Raw genomic sequence first — 14564 nt, 5'->3', positions numbered from 1 at the left:
CACAAGCCAGTTTGGTTAGGACTACAGTCCCCATCAGCCAAAGCCAGCACTGCCAGTGGTGACAGATCAGAGGCTGGCACACTACTGAAGAGGGCTGCAGGCTTCCCAACCCCAGGCACTGGAGACTGGCCTCTGGAGCACGGGGAGCTTTCCCTGCAGGCCTCCTTGAGAGAATCGAGAACAGGTACATATTTCTGGTTCAGCAGCGCCCAGCATCTCCTGGCTCTTCTTCTGGCTCCAACAGGTCAGCAGTTCTAGGCAAGTTGGAAGCTACTTTGCCTAGTCAAGCCCTGGCTTGGGTCTCGTCACCTGGGACCATCAGCGCCGACCAGCAGTGATGGCTTTCTGGGTTGCCGAGGTGACTTTAGCCTGAGCTCCCCGGTGCTGCCGGCCCTTGAACCCTGCGTCGCATCCTTCACTACAGCGCACGCCTTCAACTCACGCTTGGAAGCCACCTGTGGCTGGCCCATGGCAAGCCCATCCTAGGGGGCTGGGTTGATCCCCAGTTCCTGGATGGCGAAGTCGAGAAACGGCTTGCCCAGACCTCTTGTCTTGGAAATGGAAGGGACAGTGTGATTTTGGTTTCGCCTTCATGCCCTTCTCGGGTGCCTGTGTGGCTCGGAGAAGCTTCACCGCTGGTGCTCTTGGAGGACAAATTTGTGTCATAGCTGGAAGGTGCAAAGTCCTGGGTTGACAGATGGCCCCATGGTTACCATTTCTAGCCTGCCTTCCCTGACCAGCTTGTCCCAGTATGAGCAGCTGCTCAGCTCACCTTGGTGCATCACCGTCTGAGTGGTTATTTTTCTTCTGCTCGTTTCTTTCCACAAAAGATCAATCTTCTTCTCTCGCCACACACTTGACCTGGCCTGCAGCTCCATCCACCTGTGCTTGCCTCGAGCCACATCTATCCTCTTCCAAGCTTCGCTGGCCTTCATTAGCGATAATCATTTCAGGAAAAACACACACAGATAACCTGTTGATGGGAGGGCTGAACAGGTGTCTCATCTCGTTCTGGGAGCGCAATTCCCGTGGGGAAAGAGACGAGCCAACAGCCTTTGCAGGTTTTCCTGCAGCTTGATTAGCAAAGGGACCAGCTTTAAAGGGTCTCCTGTCCTTCTGTCCATCCTTCCTCAGTTTACCATAGCTACAACTTTGGTACGATGTCTGTTTTTAAAACCACTGGCTTAGTGATAGCGGTATCTTTACATAGCTCCGACCTGGTGCTCCTCAGGCGTTTAGGGCTGCGACTGCCCATGTCCCCGCTGGCCTTCTCTTCCTTGCAACAAGGCCTGTGCTGTGCACCTGAATACAAAGTGAGTAGCGAGCCTGAATCTTACCCCAAAGCACGGAAAGGTGGCTTTGGGGCTGGCTGGCTGGCTGAGCGGGCTGAGGAAGGGGTAGCAGCTGATCCCCACACTGAAATGCTCTTTGCTCCCCCCCCCCCCGTTGAATTTGTCTTTGTGAGCATGCAAATCCAGTCTCTTCGGACGTCAGAAAAGGGTTCTGTTTTATAATGTCTTTTTTGCCTTTTTCCTTCTTGCCAGGAACCTGGTGTGGCTTGCATGGTCCCCCTTCCCCGGCTTTATCCTCACAACACCCCTGTGCGGTAGCTTCAGCTGGGAGTCCCTGCCTGGCCCGACAGCACCACATGAGCTTTATAGCTGAGCGGGGACCAGAACTTGGACTTCCAGGCTCCCAGCCTAGCATTCTTGATGTGCACCTGTGACCGCTCATGACTTCCTTGGTGGTCGCTTTTTCTGCATTAAGGACCAGGGTTTTAAATTGCCATGCACCGCCTTGCTGACTTTTCAGTTAAAAAGGGGAGTATACGAGTATTGATGTGCATGGAGCCGTGTGAAATGCGCTCAAACGATGTTTCAAAGGACGGGAGTCAGGTCCACCCGCAGGGACTGTCTTCTGCAAGGCCCTCCTTCTATAACCCCAACAGTTGCTGACCAGGAAAAGGGTCCTGGTTACAATACAATCTCCCCGGGGAGGCCCTGCCCACCTGATCCAAAGCGATTTGTGCCAGACATCTTTTTTTCCTCCTCCCACTCAGCTTTTAGTCTCTTTATTTGCAACATGATGCTAATAGCCTTCCAGAAAAAGCCGTCCCTCGCATTTTCATTTTCTCCCTTAACATGGAACATACCTATCTAGAGTACTCAGTGCCTATAGGGGCCCCCAGAGCATTTTAATTGCCGTGACCACCTGGCTGGATCATTGCATTTTTGTCTTTCTAGCTAAGGTATCCCCGGAAAATGCATTTAGAGGAGAGGGCGAGATGAGCAGCCTAGAACTTTGGTCCACCTGCCCCTGTGGTCCAATCGCACTGTGGCCTGGATGCCGAGGGCCCCAGGCATCAGCCCGACCCTCGCTCCACTGGCGAAGCTGCTTATTTTAACTGGAGGCCCTGAACCTTTAGCCTGGCTTTCCCTTAGCCCCCGGATCAAAAGTATGTGTGGCCACGGACCAGAAGGTGGAGCGAGCCCGCAGCCCCTTCCTGTTCTGTGCCTAGCAAATGACAGGTGAGCGCAGGCCGCCCCGTGACCGACTGGTGACCCGGCAGGGGTTCTGCCCCAGAGCCTGGTACCAGTTGAGCTCGATTTCTCAGCACCACTGCCGGCGCTCAGTGCCAGCTTGCTGAGCAAACTTGGCACCAGGACGGCTTTCCGGACGCCTGACCTACATGGCTGAGTCTCTCGGTTTGCGGAACCTGTGATTTGATGTCAAGCCGTGGAAAGGTCGCCGGCGAAGCAAGGCGAGACATTTAAATCAAAATGATGGAGCTGGGTAATTTCATTAACAACAGTTGTATTTACTGGGAGCCCCAGATGGTGCCGTTTAGCTGATGGCCAATTTGTTAAGACAGAACGAGTATAAAGAAAGACAGGAAAATATTCCAAGTGAGAGGTGGTTAAAAATTTAAATAGGGACCAGATGGTTGAAGAGCATCCTTCATCCAAATTTGGTGAGGAGCTAGCCTGCGCAATTGGAGAGATTTCTCCACCGGAGCACTGAGGGGCATCAGGCGGCCTCCCGTTCTGGGATCCGGAGCAACCCCAGGCCTCTCCCTCTGCTCCGGGAGGAGGCTCGTGCCGAGGTGTGTCGACTCATGTCTGTGTCTCCCGCTTGGTTGCAGGGTGCCCACGGGAGCATTTGCAGAAAACCTGGCCCACCTTCATTGGAAAATCAGAGAGGCGTCTGCAGTGGGTTCCCTGTGCAGCCGTCAGCTTGCTGGGGAGGGAGCCCCCAGTGTGTGGTGCACCCCAAGAGGAAAGGCCCGGTGCCTCCCTGGGCCACCTCCCTGCTGGAGAAGGTGCCAGGTGCAAGCCCCCCTGTTCTGGCCGGAACAGGTGGCAGGGTGTCCTCAGGAGGAAGGGTGTCCTCCCAAATCCATGTCTCCCAGAGGTGATCGTTGTGCTGAGCACAGCGGGGTGACTTGGGGTGTCTTATCAGGGAGTGGCGGATCAGGGCAGCTTTGAAGCAGGTAAAAGCAGTTGCTGCTTGAAATCTGGGAGCAGCTGGGCTAGCAGTCAAAATATTTGCTCAGTACATGCTTGCTGATAAGAGTCTTTTTATATTCGCGTGCTCTCCGCTTCTAATTTTTCAGCAGGAAAACTGGGAGGATCTTATTAGGCAAATGACAAAGCTGTGGATGCTGTTTTCATTTCATTTATTACTTTTCTGTAATGCCCCACAGCCAAAGCTCTCTGGTTTACAAAGGTTAAGAGCCTAAAAACAAACAAACAACCTGGCATCACGCAGAATATAAAAACAGTTTAGCGGCAAGCATAATCTGAGCATAATCTCTCCCATTACCTGGTCAAAAACCTGGCATGTGCTGCCAAATGCCTGAGAGCCGAGGAGGATCTTAACCGGGCCCCAAGCAGGTGTCACAGAGCGGTTCATTCCAAAATATGGGGCCACCACCAAGTAGGTGCCGCCGTTGTTGCCACCACCTTCAGATGGACAGACGGACAGACGGACTTGGAGGAGGACTTTGTGGTGACGCTTAGTGAAGGGGGAGATCCAAGCCAGGGGAGGGAGTGGGCATGTCGGGAAAGCCACTGTGCCAGTTGGGGAGGAAATCGTCACCGTGCTTGGGCTGCTGTTGGATCCCAGCTCTGGTCACCTTCTTACCATGCCGGGTGTCCTGCTTTCCTTCTAGGGGCTTCCTTCACGTTGTATCTTCACAGTGACCCTGCAACTTCATTCAGGGGTTCAGAGACTGATCCAGGGTGAGGTTCATGGCTGCGGGGCAGATGGGACCCAGGTCCCATGGCTTGTTCCATGCTCTCGACAGTTGTTCGCTCGTGTGGCCTTCATCATGGCTGAAGCTGTCCCCTAGCGTGCTCAAATCGTGGAACAAGCAGCGGTGAGGACCTGGCAGGACGGGACCAGCTTGCTTAAGCAATGTAGTCCAACTGTTCCGACTCGCCTTTCACAGGAGCCTCCTTGGCCCATCTAGGCCAGGCTTGCCAGCACTGGCTGGCAGCAGCAGCTCTTCCAATGGTCAGGCTGGATTCGGTTCTAGCCCTGCCTGGAGATGCTGAGGGGGACAGAAGCTGGGACCTTCCACGGGCAAAGCAGGGGCTCGGCCACTGAGTGGCAGGGCCCTTCCAGGTGGCTTCCAGGGACGGAAGACGCTCCAGAGTGCCCTCGAGCAGCGCGAAAGGGCAGCCAAAGGCTTTATTTTGTAAGGACAGTGGAAGTCGGCCGATGCGGACATACAGGTCTCCTTGCAGCATGTTCAAAAGAAAAGCGAAACAGCCACCACAAGGCTGAAGCGGCACAGCTTTCCCTGGGCAGAGAGATCCAGAGAGGTGGGCCACCCCAAGCAGGGGCAGCCAGCTCGGCATGTGCAGCATCCACCTGTGAGGGATGGCAATCCACCAGCTGGTGTGGTCCCGAACCCAGCAGGGTGCTAAGGGCCAAACCCAGCACTGAGTTGGGTCCGGAGATCGTTCTTCGGCACCTTCTGGGCACCAATCTTGACTCCCCTCAATGGGATTTACTTCCCTGTTGATGAACAGAAGGTTGTGGGGCAGGTTTGCTTCTCTTTGGCTTATATACATCAAAGTCATTATGTAGCGCCTGAAAAAGATCGATTGTGATGAGTTCTCCGGAAGTTCAAATGCTTCAGTGGAGACATTTATTTCTTCCAGAGAGAGACAGAGGTATTTTTTTAAATGTCTTGTATGGTGTATTTTTTTTTGCAATATGACTGTATTTCAGATTTACAATATTTTCCCTCCTGGTGTATTCGGTGAGTGGGGACGAACTGGGGATTTATTTGCTTGTTGGTTTCACCCGAGAGAGAAAGAGAGAGAAATTCTTGTATAATTCAGTGTTTCGGCTCGGAAGAGGGGCAGGCGGGGAGCAGACACTCCTCCAGGCCACAATGTGTAGTTAATCCTCCAAATTAAGTCAGTTTATTATGCATCAACCAGGAGGTCAGACTCGGCCTGATGGGGGATGATTTATAATACAGCATTTTGCCCAAAGCAGCATGGAAGCCCTGAAGCGCTGCTGGGAAACGTGCCGGCTGAACGATGCCGAGCGCTTCGTGGAGCGGCACGGACGTGACCGGGGCTGGCTGGGGCTCCAACGCGGAGTGTGTGCCCGGCACACCCATGTCCCCGTCCCGGGCCTGGGGACCTGCCTGCCACAGCTGCTCGGGAGCGCAAAGCCGGTGGCAATTCTGCACCGGACGGGCAATGACTGGAGAAACCAGAAGGGATGCTCACGGGGTGAGTGCCGTTATTTATTATGTATTCCCGGGATGTCGCTGCTGCTCCACCTCCGAGCAGATTCCAGGACAATGGGAAGTTTGAGGCAGTAACAATACCAGAAAAAAGCAATACGAGCCACTAAAGAAGTTTAGGAACAGGAGGAGCTTAAGAGCCTGGCTGGGGAGCATGAAGAGGCTTCCCAGAGGGAGGGTCCAAGAACCACGCGGGGCTGGTTCCTGGGGCAGAGGGTTCCCCAGAAATGGGGCCACCACACTGGGGACTCTCCTCCTGCGCTGCTGCAGTCAGGCCGTGGGTCCTTGTGGAACCCCCAGGAGAGGGTCTGGGCGGGTTGGTGAGAAAGACGTCCACACTCATGTGAGCGCCTTCATCTGCCTCACGGTTGGCTCTGCAGCCGGTGCCGTTCCTTGAGCAAGGGGGTGGCCCCCCAAGGCAGCCGAGCTGCCCTGCTCTGCACATGTTCCATCTTCCAGAGCAGCCTGGAGGGAATGCCCATGCAGCGCGCATCCCTGTGCCTCTTTGGCCAAGCTGCCCTGGCGCAGGAGATGTGGCTGGTGGCGGTGCAAAGGCCCACCGGGCCCCTGCAGCGAGCCCAGTGGCCGCGAGGGGCCAGGAGTGCCCCCCATGGCGAGCCTGCTCTTCCCAGAGGGATGCAGCTCCATCCCGGGCAGGTTAACAAGCCTCGAGATCTGCGTCCTGCTGGGGAGGCGGCTGGCGGCCAGGCCAGGCAGGTGGGGCTGGCCTGCCGAAGGTCAGGGGAAGGGAGATGGAAGGAGGGGTCCGTGTGCTGCCCCCCCCCCCCCGCTTTCTGGGGCCAGGGATCACACCTGGTTTTGAGAGAGAGCGTGGGGGATTGTCCTCACCGCACGGCTGCCGCCTGCGGGGGCTTGCTCTTCCCTAGTGTCCCCCCAAGGTGAGTCTGGCTCGCCCGAAGCAGCCCCTTCCCTGGAGGGGAGGGGACTGGGTGGCTGAGCCCCCGTTTCTGCCCCCAGCGTGGCCAGAAAGCCCCGAGAGCGGCTGCTGCCAGTTTGTGCGGGCTGTGCTGGGTGGGCCCATGTTGGCCTTCTTCCATCCTCTGCGTCTGGGGCAAGCGGCCACTGTTCCCGGCTGGAGCTGGCCTCCCCATCTTCTCCCACCTGCCCCGCCGGCGGCCCTCGGAAGCGGATCCCCAGGAAGAGTTTGTTTTCCTTGAACAGGCAGCCTTCTTGTCAGTGTTGTTATTTGCGATGCGATTGTAGGGTGTATCCCCCCCTCTCCACCTCCCCCGGTTACAAAGCAGGGAGATGTTATTGAAAAAATAATTCACTCCGGATTATTCAGGCTGCTGTGCTAAAAATTTCAGCACCACAGTGTCAAATAAAGTCTAATCTCTGGAACGGGTTTTGTGATTTAGGTGTGCAACTGGAGGCCTCTTGGGCGATTAGGTGCATTACACACATTATTAAGAAATAATAGGGTGCATTCCAAAGACAAGACTGCACTCATAACAATGGGGCATTGATTGTCAGAGAGAAAGAAATTACATTTTTCCCCTTTTAGCTGCTCAGCAGGGGCTCGGACCCGCCCGCCGGCTTGCCACCTCCATACAAATTCAGACGCACAGGGGGCTGCGGGGTGTGTGGGGGGGGGGGGACGCTGACAGAGCCTGACAGATCTTCACATCTGGAAAACTGGATAATAACAACAATTCAATTCAAGTAGAAGAAATGAAAATTAGGTTTTCAATCTTGATGGCAGACAGGAGCTCCGAATAGGGAGGTACAAATTTGGGTTTGCATGAGCTGACTATTTAAAAAACCGAGCCGGGGGTGCGGTGTGGGGAGGGGAGGGGAGAAGCCTGGGCATGTTCTCTCTTCTAATGGGATGCTCAAAAGAAACCATGGGGTGGGGGGTTCATTCCGCTGTGGGGAGGGGGAGGGCCGCATGCGGGATGAGAGGACGCTTGGAGCGTTGGCCATGGCCGATTTTGGAGGGCTCTTGGGCTGTCGGAGTGGCTTCCTCCTCAACGGGGTGGCCTTCAGCCCCCCGGCTCCTGCCCCTCTGCTCCTTCCCTCTCCGCTGCCCACCGGCTGGATGGACAGCGGTGGGCTGGGGAAAAGCCAGCCGCAGCGCCTGCCTTGTCTCCTGCTCAGCAGCCCCTCCGCCCCACCTGCAGCGGGACGCTGGTGGACATATGGCTTGCGATGCCGAGGAGGCGGCGCTGATCCAGGGCCCTTCCGGTTGGCCACTGCCAAGGGGTGGGCCCTGGCCACACCTGGCCACACCTGGCCTCGGTCCCTTCCTTGGTGGGCCAGGCCAGGCTGCGCTTCCTCTTCCTGAGCCTGAGCCTGAGCCTGAAACCTGGAGACCTGAGGAAGTGCCTCCTTTCCTATATGCTCTCCTGACCCCTGAGAGCTGAGGCGGAGGTCCTTCTTTGGGAGCCCTCCTTGAAGGAGATCAGGAGGGTGGCTACCCGGAGGAGGGCCTTCTCTGTGGTGGCACCCCGATTGTGGAACATGCTCCCCAGAGAGGTTCACCTGGTGCCGACACCTCTTTCTTTTTGGCACCAGGCACATCCCTTTTTATTTTCCCATTATTTTAATAGTTAATTGGTTTTAATTGTGGTTTTAACATTTAATCTCTGGATGCTGTGCCATTTTAATTTTATTTGTGCTTGTTTTAAACTGTCCTGAGATGCCAGTCATGGGACGGTCTATAAAACCTGTAAGTAAATAAATGCATCAATTCAGCCTCTGCTGAGGTCTGGCTGCAGCTGCCTTTCATGAGGCTGGTGCAGGATATTGTGGAGGGGCTGAGCCCTTGGGCACTTGTGGAAGGGGGAAGCAGAACTCTAGGGGGGTTGATCTGTGCTCCTCCACACCCACTTAATAGCCCGGGCGGATGATTAATCTGGGGACATTTGTCCGGATGCAGAACACCAGCCTCATCTCCCGCAGCTTTTCTTGCTTGGCAGTCCTGCCCGGAAGCATGGGCTTACTCCCGGGAAAACGTGCACACTGTGGCAGCCCACATGGCTTTTATTTTTATCCGGCTCAGCCAGGTGCGTCTCTGGCCACAAGATGCTGATGCGCCCAACATCCCGACGTGCCATCAAAACGACACCGGCCCATTTCTTTGATATACGACTTGTCCTAGTTTATTCTCAGCCGCGCACACACTTTGAAAAAAGGCTAGGAAAGATATTTGGACGGGGTGCCTGCTGGGTTTTTCCTGCCCGAGAGTGAGCATCTGTGGGTGTCATCTGGAGAGATGGGTGTTGGAGGCAAAGTGCTCTGGATGCTGGGATCCTCCGAGGTGGACCCGTCTGTGGACTTCCTTCCCAGGAGAGACACTGCAACCGGTTTTTAAACACAAGCTAAAGAGGCATTTACAGATGCAGGCAGTTTGCCCCCATTTTGATGGGTTTGGTATCTTTAGGCCAGAGTAGATGTGCTAAATTTGAAGGATTTCAATGTGAAAATGCCATCTTGTAGTCTTATCGTACGCATTTGATAAATATGGCAAATTGGGCTGTGCTCCTTTGGAGGAAGAGATGCCCAGCTTCAAACTGTCTGCAGGGATGAGAGTGCCAGCTGGAAAGGAAGGCTTCAAACGGATGGCTCTTTGGCAAGAGAAGGCCGGTTGCAAAGACGCCTGGCCTGCTTCTCCTAAACAAAGTAAGGACAAGCCAGGTGTGTTGTCTGGGGCAATTCTGCACTTCCTTCACCTTAGTGAAAAGGTTTGATTTTAAAAAGTATAGGGTGCTGGATTTTGCCAAAAGCTTTCAAACAAGAAGCCCATGGGACAAAATTGCGGTGGGATTCTGGATTCGTAATCCAACGCATTTGGAAGGAACCGACTTGCTGAAAGTTGCTGTGCAGTCTGTTAAAAAATCGCCCATCCATCCCAGGGATGCCTGCTTAGCGCTCTCCTGGGTTTCTGCATTGCATTTCTGCACCCAGCCCTAGATCTGACCAGAGTTGGCCTGCACCTCCCGGCATTCCTTGGGCCGGCTGGAGTTGGCCTCTGGCCGAACCTGGAGCCCAGCAAGGACCCGCCTGAGCCCTCCGAGGTGCTCTGACTCACACCTGAGCTGCAGGAGACGAGCTGCCCAGGGCTTCATCCCAGGGGAAGTTCGGCCAGGCCAGGCCAGGCCAGGCCAGGCCAGGCCAGGCCACCGCAGCGGCTCCTCTCGGCCACCCTCGCCTTCCTTCCCAGAGGGCAGCGATGCCCCAAAGAAGAGGGCCTTCGCTTTGTGAGGTGCAGATAGATCAAAGCAGAGCTTGGAGGGATCTGGCTGCATTATTTACAGGGATGTTCAGCGGAGCATTATGACTCCGCCATCGTGAGCGTGTTTTATCCATAAATTCTAATTTATGGCCCTTCCTCACTAGTTTTTATTGCGCGGCTGTTCAGAAGATTCGCTCCATCGCTGCTGTCGCAGGTGGTTGGTCCGTGTGGGGAACGAAGCCCGGAATGACAGAATGACCTTTCCATGGATTCGTTGCTCTGCGGCACACCGGATGAAGGCTTGGAGAGGCACGTGAAACCCCCACCCTCAAATCACGACAATAAAACTAGAGCTTTGCGGCTCCATCTCCAGAAGAAGCACTTTCATCTTTAGGTACTGGATCTGCTCCCAATTCTCTACACTCCTCTCCTTCTTTCTATGCCAGTGAGCTGTGTCAGCAAAAGTCCACTCTGTGCATGCTCAGAGGGTATGCACCTAGCAGTACCATTTTTAAAAGCAGAAATACATTCTGCTGTCGGGATGGGTTGGTAGCTCATGCACAGTACAAATGCTCACCCATGACTCATAAAATCCGGTCCGTCTCTGCTTTGTGGATATTTTGCTACCTTCCAGGCCGCTGTCCACTCATTGACAAATTTGGACTTTGCACTGATGGGTTCGCACACATTTGCATAAATTTGCACTTAAGGGAAATCGTGCTTCAGAAAAGGTGCAAATTTCCGCCAAAGACACAATTCCCCCCAAAAGGCAAAATGCCATTTGGTCTGTGCAAGAAAAAATGTGTGTTTTTGGTCACTCTTTTTAAATGTGTCTTATCTGCCACTGATTTTGTCTAAGTTAATGGAAAGTTAAAAAATGGTCTATTTGCAGAATCTATGTGACCCGGGAAAAGCTGGTCCACGGCAGGATTTGTGGAACGGATCCAGAGAAATCCAGTCTAATTGGATCCCGTTGCAGATTTTTCCACCCCGAGCAGAGGCGTGTGATGGGGAGGCAGTTTGCTTCGACGCTTGCTGTGGAAAGAGGGCTGTTGCTCCGTGCCGTAGGATGCCACCCTGCAGGTAGGGCCCCTAGGCTAAGTCCTGTCCTCATTGTGACCGGGTCTTCTTTTCCAGCGGGAGGCACTGGCAGCTCCTCGTGGGAGAAAAGAAAAGGGGGACCGACCTGTGGAGGCAGTTTGAAACCACTGCCACTGCCCACTCAGATCCAGAGCCGTGTCTTTCCGGCTTCAGTGAAGTTCTCCTCCATGCAGCTCCTTTGATGTCCGGTTTTTGTCTCTTCTGTTGTTGTTTCGTTATGGGGGTGTATTGAACAAAGAGCAGCCAGCTGGCTTCAAGCCAAGCCTGCCCATCCCAAGCTACTCCATGAGTGCCGAGTGGCCCAGCCTCGTCCAGCTCGGCTTGTGTTCTGGGCATGTGCTGAGGCGAGGCCCACAAACGCGTCTGTGTGCTCTCTCTTTTGCCCGTGGAAAGTTGCCCCATGCACCGGCTCCTCCTCTGCCTCTTCCCTCCCCTTCTGCTTCAGCTCCGGGGCAAAACGGCACCCGTTTGGCTTCTGTCCTGACACAAGATAAACGAGGCCTGGCCCTCCGCAATCTTTCCTGGCTGCCGGGGCTTCCAAAATAGCAAACTATTTTTCACGGCCACGATGTGATCTGGGGTAAGGGGCAGCAGGTGTGCCGGCAGGCGCCACGGCTGTTGGTGGCGCGGGGAATTCGCTTGCTGCCTCGTTCGCATGCGAAGGGCGAAGGAGATGGAGCAGGAAGTTGCCTCTCAAAACCGGCCAGACGCTGTCTTGGCCCGACTGGTTTATTTTGATCTTCGGCAAGAGTTTACACAACCCTCTTTCAGTTTGGGCAGAACTGGGCGACTGACAACAACAACCTCATACTTCTTTTGTGGATGGAAACTCCCACATTACGGCTGCTGGTTCTTAAAAAGAACCCCTTGCAAAATGTACATTGTAATGTTATTCTGGAATTTACTTCCTCCCAATAGTTTCGTCATGAAGGGGGATGCAGAAACGAGAAGAATGCATTTGCCTTTCCATACCAGGGATGGCTGCAGAAGACCTCCCCTGCTGTTGGATTGCCACGGGGATGATGGAAGTTGTAGTCTGACACATCTAGAGAGCACCAGTGTGGGGAGGCAGTTCTGTTGCCTCCTGGCTGCTTTTTTCATTTACCCCGTAATAGACAGTCCTCTGCAGCTTTAAATTACAGCTGAGAGAGGTCCTTTGTGCTTGGATGGAAGATCTATTATCTTAGAAAGGACGCTGGTTCGTAATATACGTTGGGGGCCATGAGGTTTCAGGGTGGTGCAAGTGCGCATCTCACACGGGCCTGTAACGTTTTCATGCGTGTGCGTCTCCTTGCGGAGGTGTGTGTACCGGCCTCCTGGATGCAGAACTGTGAGGGAAGGAGCAAATTTATTTATTTATTTAGGATATTTGTATGCCGTTCTTTGCAGTTGCAAAATTGTGATTCAGCTTGAGGGCTTTTGCTCTCACTCAAGCAATATTATTGCTTAGGGTTGTAGATTGGAAAGAGGCTCCGGAAGGATCCCCGATGGAAGGTTGGCAAGGCTACCAAGATGGAATCTGGTATCACAAGGCAGGGTGGGAACTGTCGACTGAGAGTTGTCCTTGCCTGCCTGCCAGGCCACACCTCCCATCATCCCCAGCCAACATGGTGCAAGGATACCCTCCCACACATGCTTCCCAGCAGCTGGTGTGCACAGCTAAACTGCCTCTGATACTGGAGATGGCACGTAACCAGCAAGGCTAGTAGCCACGGATAGCCGTCTCCTCCGTGGATGTCCGTGGCCCCCCTTCAAAGCCACCAAAATGGGGGCCCAGTGTCCACTTTGGCTCCTTGACACGCACGTCAAAAGGCAGCTCTGAGTAACTTAATTTGGTCTCTTTCTGCCTGTCCCCAGTCTTGAAATTTTAAAGAAAACCACATTAGTTGTAAGTAGATTATTACTTTGAAGACGGAGCATCGCTTCGGACCTTTGTAGAACTGAGCCCTGTTGTGTTGGCTCACGTTTCAAGCGCCAACGGTTGAAGGGGGAGGAACACAGGTGCGCTTTACAGAGCCGAACCTCCAGCACCACTGTGAGGTCTCAGGCGGCGCGACCCTTTGCCGATTCGCTTTTGGTCATGATATTCTCTCTGTCGGTTCTGGGCTTGCATCTCTTGTGGCTGAGGGCACACTACCAGCCCCCGCCTTAAAAAGCGCATCTTAATTTGTAAACATCATTTTCCCCGGGGAGCGTGGAGTTACGTGATGCATTATTAACTTAAATGCCACCGTTTATGTCAGAGGCTGCAATTATAATGCGATCTGTAGCACTGAGGTTTTGGGGAGAGGGGCCACGGCAGGAGAGGGGAAGATCTGTTTAGGGCAGAATCCATGGCTGGGAAGGCCGGGAGTCATGGGACTTTTCCTGCCAAGTTGCATAGGACTGCACCTTCCACGTGCCAACTTGGCTAACGTTCAAGCACCTGGTCCTCAAGGTGGCTTGGATGCATGGGCTGGGTGCAGTCTTAGTCATTCCTTGAGTGCAGTCAGGCCTGGCCACCCCGGGCCCCGGTGAGTTCGAAGGGCTACAGCAACTGAATGTGCTCTCGCCCCACTGTGGAGGATACCGCTCCCCCGGTCTGCTGACTTCCAGACATGTTGGGACTGCATGTCCCATCCTCCCCAGCCCACAGGCTCCCCTTCCCCACCGCCATCGCCCAGTGGCTCCCGTCTGCCAGAGGCTGGGACGGCATTTCCCCTGAGTCCAAGCGCCTGCGGGTGGCTGTCCCCGCCATCGAGCATCCCACTTGACCTCTGCCCGAGGGAACTCATGGCGTCCGCCTGCGCTTGGCGCGGCCCCGGCAAGCTCTGCGGCCCCAGCTGCGCGAGCCGTTTCCTGGGGCCGGGCTCCTCGCATGGCGCCCTTCGTAACCTTGCAGGCTCGGAAAGCCGCACTGGGGCAGCTCACCGGGCCGCGAGGCACAGCACTCGCTCTCACGCCGGCCGGGGACCCGTCCTTTGAGGGGTGCTCCTAAAGGGCTTGGTGGCAGCTGCTGCCCTCGCCCCGCTCCCACTCGCGTGCCGTCTTTGCAGGAGTTGCACCCAGGCCGAGCGAACGGCATTCTGGGAGGCCGAGAGATGTGGGAAGCGCCTCTCTCTCTCATGCATGCAGAGAGAACTCTAAGCAGAAAGTCATCTTCTCCCCATTAATTGTTGCTGATATAAATGAAGATGGAGATTTGGGGGATTTAAATATTTAAGCTGTCCCCTGCAGCGCAGGAAATGTAAACAGACCCAAACTTCAGCTTAAAGATGGGAAGAAAACAATCCTCCCCCCACCCCACCAAGAGAAGCTGAGAGCGAGTGGATGTGCCGCATCCCAGAGATCAGTCGCGCCCCCCCACCCCCGCCCCTCTGCCTGCGGGTTAAGCAAAAGATTTATTCTCTTCTCCCAGCCGGTCGCAATGCGTGTGAAATGCAGCGCAAAGCCTTGGAGGGGCTGCAAAGGTCATCCAGGCCGCACGTCCGGCATCTGTTTGGCCAGGCCGTCGCAGCGGTT

This window comes from Varanus komodoensis, unplaced genomic scaffold (assembly GCF_004798865.1).
Source record: "Varanus komodoensis strain SLA01 unplaced genomic scaffold, ASM479886v1 scaffold33, whole genome shotgun sequence".
Taxonomy (NCBI): domain Eukaryota; kingdom Metazoa; phylum Chordata; class Lepidosauria; order Squamata; family Varanidae; genus Varanus; species Varanus komodoensis.
Note: the sequence above shows the minus strand (reverse complement) of the source record.